The sequence below is a fragment of the Silene latifolia genome, chromosome 6 (assembly GCF_048544455.1).
Source record: "Silene latifolia isolate original U9 population chromosome 6, ASM4854445v1, whole genome shotgun sequence".
Classification (NCBI taxonomy): domain Eukaryota; kingdom Viridiplantae; phylum Streptophyta; class Magnoliopsida; order Caryophyllales; family Caryophyllaceae; genus Silene; species Silene latifolia.
In genome coordinates this window covers 38742387-38748765 of record NC_133531.1, presented here as the reverse complement: position 1 = coordinate 38748765, position 6379 = coordinate 38742387, and the positions used below count along the sequence as shown (strand labels likewise).

At 41.2% G+C, this 6379-nt stretch overlaps 1 non-coding gene across 1 annotated transcript; it reads left to right on the top strand.

Annotated features, from left to right (window-relative positions):
* The first annotated feature begins 1897 nt into the window (after positions 1–1897).
* LOC141588863 (small nucleolar RNA R71) lies at positions 1898–2004 on the top strand. The gene has a single exon (XR_012519830.1). It is a non-coding gene; the product is annotated as a small nucleolar RNA R71 (small nucleolar RNA).
* The last annotated feature ends 4375 nt before the right edge of the window (positions 2005–6379 follow it).

Here is a 6379-nt window from a genome sequence, read left to right as displayed (position 1 = left end):
ACTCCTCTTACTTCTTGTCATCATGGCCAATGAGGCCTTCTTCATTACTTATCATTGGTGAGCTTTTCAAGCTCTCATTGTTGAGACTTCCTTGCTCTTTGGATGGAGCATCTTTCACTTTTTTCTTCCATATGAGTGATGATTCATTACCCATAGCTTGTTCTTTACATTGAGATGTCAACTTCTTCCCATCACTTTCTCGGCTATAATGATCAACCATGAAGTATGGCTCATGCAATCGGGGAGCTCTCATTGTCTTGTCAAGATTAAAAGTGATTATTTCATCTCCCACTTCAAGGGTGAGCTCTCCATGTTTCACATCAATCACCGCTCCCGCGGTGTGCAAGAAAGGTCTTCCTAAGATGATAGGAATGTTGGAATCCTCCTCCATATCAACAATGACAAAGTCTACCGGGATGAAAAACTTGGCCCTAAAGGTATCTTTGTTGATTGATCTGCCATTTGAAGCGTGATATTGGTGCACTTGAGCTCTCCCATTCCTAGCCTCTTGCATACCGAGTATGGCATGACACTTACACTTGCTCCAAGGTCACATAAAGCTTTGTTGATTGTAGTGTCACCAATAATGCATGGAATAGAGAAGCTTCCCGGATCTTTGAGTTTTGGAGGTGAACTTCCTTGAAGAATAGCACTACTTACTTTTGTGAAAGCAATGGTCTCAAGCTTCCAGATGGATTTCTTATTTGTAAGAATATATTTCATGTACTTTGCATAGGCTGGAACATGATTAATTAATTCGGTGAATGGGATTGAGACTTCCAAGTTCTTCACAATTTCCATGAACTTGCCAAGTTGCTCATCAAACTTAGGCTTAGCTTGATGACTTGGGAATGGAAGCCTAATCACAATAGGCTCTTTCTCCTTAGCCTTCTCTTCATTCTTCTTTGAAACTTCTTGGATGGTGGGTTCTTCTTCCCTAGAGTTTTCCACAACTCTTTCCTTGTCACTAGCCTCCACAATGTCTTCCTCAATTTGCTTCTTTGGTCCTTCATAACTAGTACCACTCCTCAAATGGATGGCACTCACCGATTCATGTCTTGGGGTATTACCTTGAGGTGGTAATTGCCTCTTTTGTCTTTGAAATCTAGAAGATGCTAACTGAGACATTTGGGTTTCCAACATTTTGGTGTGGGCTAGGATGTTGTTGATGGTGATGTCCTTTACTTGACTATCTTTTTGCATTTGAGTGAAAAATTCTTGTTGGTTCCTTTGCATTTGGAGGACCGCTTTTTGAACATCAAAACCTTGGTCATTTGTTTGATTGTATGGAGGTTGGTTTTGATAACTTTGGTTTTGATTGTAAAAGGGTCTTTGAGCTTGGTTTCTCATTGGAGGTGGGGTGTATGTTGGTTGAGGGTTTTGGACATTTTGGCTTTTGTATGAGAGGTTGGGATGGAATTTGGTGTTTTCATTGTAATAGTTGGAATAAGGGGTGCCACTCTTGTATGTTTGGAAAGCATTCACTTGTTCACTTGATCCCCTACATTCACTTTGGTCATGACCCAATGTTCCACAACTCTCACATACTCCACTTGGAATCAATGAAGATGCCACCATAGCATTGACATGTTGCTTAGGTGATTTGGAGGCCTCTTCAAGTTTAGCCATAGCCTTCTCAAACTTCAAATTAATGGTATCAATATGTGCACTAAGTTGTGCACCCAATTGAGTAATAGAGTCCACTGCATGCTTTCCTCCTCTAGTTGCCTTCCGAGACCTACTATATTGTGAGTTATGGACCGCCATTTCTTCAATCTTGTTCCATGTTTGATTGTCATCAACTTCGGTAAACATACCATTGGATCCCATATTGAGAATGTTTCGGGAGTCTTCATATAGACCGTTCCAAAATTGTTGCACACGGAACCACTCGCTAAGTCCATGGTGTAGACAAGATCGACAAGTGTCCTTGAATCTCTCCCATGCTTCATACAAAGATTTTTCATCCCTTTGTTTGAACCCGGTGATTTGGACTCTCAACATGTTAGTCTTTCCGGAGGATAGAATTTCTTGTGGAAAGCAAGTGCCAATTTCTTCCAAGAGTCAATACCAAGAATAGCCTTATCTAGGCTCTTCAACCATTATTTCGCAGAACCAATCAAAGAAAAAGGAAATAAGACCCATCGGATTTGGTCTTGAGTAATGTCGGTTTGAGAAATCGCATCACAATAGTAACAAAAAGTCTCCATATGAGAATGAGGGTCTTCACTAGGCATCCCCCCAAATTGACTTCTCTCAACTAGTTGTATAAATACGGATTTTGCAATGAAATTACCGGTTAAATATTGTGGTGTAGGAGTACCATTTGGTAGGTTCTCCTCAGTTGGTACGGAATGTGATGAGAATTTAGGCATTGTAGGTTGATTTTGTGGTTGGTTTTGTGTTGGGTTATCCTCTCCTTCTCTTGCAAAAGGGTTGGTAAACTCAATGTTTGGTTGAATATCCACAATTTCACCAATACCTCTCAAAGTATTTCTAGCAAGTCTTCTATTGTGGGTCAAAGTTCTTTCAATTTCAAGATCAATGGGTAACAAGTTACCTTGTGATCTCCTAGGCATGCAAAATATCAAACAACTTGAAAACAATTAGAACAAACCTTGAGGAGTTTGACTTCCCCAAGGTAAAGAAAGATACAACTAAAAGCAATAAAAAAAATCAAATCAAGTTAACACCGTCCCCGGCAACAGTGTCATTTTTGGTCGGATCGGTTTTGTCACTCGTCGTCAAAAGTTACCTTGACCAAAACAATATTTATAACTTCACAAACTACTCTTAGTAAAGAGGTAATAAAGGTCGGATCCCAAGGGACGGGCATTGATGTAGGATTTTCAATTGAAAATGGTTGTATCTAAGGGTGTCACAATTTTAGTTTGAGATAGGAGATCAACTAAACTAATCAACAATGTAAATAAAGTAATGAAAGTAAGCAAGATGATTAAGATGTAAATAATTGATTAAAAGCACTAGGGTGTCATGGGTTCATAGAGGATACATGGGAATTGATCATACAAACATATTCTCAAATTATAAGCAAGCAATTATTGTTGTGATGGGATCGAGTTGGTTTATATCTTACAATCCCTAGGAAGGTTTGGGTCCCGGAGCCGAATCGATTAGATTGTACAACACCTACAAGTCGACTTAATCCTCCCTATTCAACTATATTCATGGTGTGGACATGGCCCACATGCAAGCCCACTTCGATCTATGGACATACAGCGGTCTTTTTGAAAGCCACGCTCGGCGGCGTAAAAATGCTTTCGACCGGATCATTTTAGATCGGTCGGTTTCGTCTCGGTAAGGGTCTCGAAACGATTAGAGATGTTCGGAGTCGCCACCAAGCATTTGTGGGATGCCTGGAACCCGTTCGAATTCCACTTTATACCTCGGTCAAATCGAAGCACATAAAAGCGTTTTGACATAGGTACTAAAGATAAGGAAATCGTCCCTCTTTAGCATCCTATCTCTAGAATGACTCTCGTACGCCCTAGATAAGGTCGTCCACTATCCAAAGTTTCTGAGTAAGAGGTGAAGGTACGTATTGGGAAGCCCTTTAATCAGATACCCAATCTCGCCCGCGTTTAGCGGCTTCTACTGATCGATCTTGGTTGGTTGAATGCAAAAGTTGATAAAACGGTTTAAATGCATGAATGCGCATCCAATGATTTAAACCTAACATGTGAGAGCTTTCTAAGTCGGTTGATTTAATCCAAGTATCAAGTATAAGATGTCGAGTTGGATTAATGGTTGATTTGCATGCAAGACGGAAATTAAACATCCATTTACCGTATTAGGTTTAGGGTGCATAACATGATCCATTTGTCTTAGTAAGGCATTTTGCAAGTGTGGTTTTGAACAGTCATCTGATCCGTCCTATATCCGGGTTAACCGGAGTCGGGATCATCCTAGACTAATGCTGGAAGGGAACAGGCCCTGTACCAGACGGCTATATGAGGCGCGAGCCAGCCGGCGGTGTAAGGGGCTTCCCTCTGGTTTGAAAATGAGAAATGGAGAGCCTGTTTAGGCGCGGGTTAGCCCACGGTTTATGAACCGTGTTCTGACCATTTAGAAAACGTTATAAAACGTGTTGAAAATGGGTGTTTGAACCCGGTTTGATTTGAAGGGGTCGTTTAGACCGCATTTGTTGATTTGAAGAACTAAACTCAAATAATCATCATTATTTGATAATATTCGATGTCGGGTTCGGTTTGACAAACTTGACGTGAATAGTTTTGAAAATGATTATGGACTAATTGTTTTAAGTCCATTTGAATGTTATTAGTCGGTACTCATCATCGTACCCGGGTTAAAATCCGGCATGGTATGTAGAACCAAGGATGACTTTGTGTTGGTGACTAATATGTTTGTTTGAAAATGTGAAGAAATGAAATAAAAGGCTTTAAAATACCTTCTAAATGTCATTAACCAAATATTATCACCGAAACACGGATTTAACCGTCATGGTATGAAGAACCATGGGTGAAAAATGCTTTATGGTTAAAACATGTGAAATAAAATAACAATGGTTCGAAAATACTTGAAATGGTGAAAACCGATTACAAATATGAAAAATGGATTAAGGGAAATGACGAGAACAAACACGGTTGATCTCTGGTCTGAATACCCCATTTAGGCGCGAGCTAGTTGGCGACCTAAGGGCCTTCTGCCTCAGACCAAAAATCAGTTTTGGCTCGTTTATTCCATATTTTGGTTCATGTTATGCATGTTTTAGCATGTTAGAGTCATGAAACAAATGAAAACATAATAAAAGAGGATTTTTACACCCTCATACTTACATGTTTGGTTATGGCGAGTGACCGACGTAAGTGTAACAACTCGTTTGATCGGAAAAAACTCGGTTTAAAACCGTTTTGGTAAATAATAAAAGACTGTTTTAAAAGTTTAGTGATGGTGTAGTGGTCGAAGTGGTCGGTCAAGTGATTTAATGCACGATGACGGTACCAAACAATGTGTAAGGCTCGTGTTTACGATCGGTAGGTCATAAATACGCGTCGGATTGTGACTTAAGAAGTCGAGTCGAGAATTTTAAGGGAGAAAAGAGGGGGCGGACACTCGCGTAAGTCTCAAATGGGTGGCATTTGAGGGGTATTTATAGGAGAATGAGTGGTTGTATGAGTTTTGAGCGACGTGGCCACTTGGGCTGCTCAAAGAGGCGCGAGCCACGTCGCGGGTCTTCGAGCTGTGTTGTCACTTTCACAACAAACGCAATCATGATTTGTTCTATCCTAGGTTTTGTAGTCACATGTTTGGTACTTGACCATTCATGAATCCGGGAAAACTTAAGGTAGAAGGTTTGAAATGTTTTGTTTTTGGTGGTTGACTCGGTTTGACTCATTGTTGGAGTCGGGATTTGAATTTTTGAGTCGGTTTTTGGTTCGGTGCCGGTTTTGACTCTAGTTAGTGTCATTGCGACCCCGTCGTCGTGCATTAAACACTCTATGTATTTTTGAAATGTTTTGAGATGTTTTATTTTCGAAATCGTTTTTAAGTTTTCCGACGTAAAGTTGTACACAAACTGTCGATCAAACGCCGCGATTCCAAAACATGTTGTAGTCCGATAATCATCGGGTGTTTGTTGGAGTCTCAGCAGATACTAGGTATCTACAGAGCCCCCACTTTGACTGAGACTTGGACAGGGCGAAAGTCAAAGTAGAGCCCCCAGGTCAATCGAAGATTACAACCTGGAGACCCAAGCGACGCCGAGGCGGCTCGAAAGGATTCGGGCCAAGGACTGCCCGTCGGGAAGAAGCGACGCCAAGGCGACTCGAGGGTACGAGTCAAGGACCTGTCGTCGGGAACAGTTTAGAGTCTGTCGACTGTCCGTGCGGGTCGTTTAAAGTCCGTTAGACTACGTACAAAGGCTCGCCAGCCATAAGAAGAAGTCATACCTGAGGCATCTTCGGATATGTCCTTGCGCGTTTGCGGACAAAGGGTCGCCAGCTGATGGTAAGGAAATGTACCCGGGGCATCTTCGGGATCTGTCCTTGGATGTTTGTGTAACACCCCCATACTCCAAGTGCCTTACCAGGACCACTCAGGTATAAGGATACTACCATCTCGGTTGCCCGAGGCAATGAATATCATAAGACAAAAAAGAAACGTACTTTAAAAGTAATTATAGTTTAAGTGATTACATGTTCAAAACCTAAACTGATAGAAGGAAAAACAAGTTCTCAAAACTATCTACTATCAAAATACTATCAAGCGACAGACACAGCGGAAGACTTCTAAACTGCAACGTGGTGACTCATCCCAGCTATCCCATACGCATCGTCTCATACCTGCTCAATAACTGCTCACCACCCCCGAATGGATCACCACAGTTTTTAAAACATTT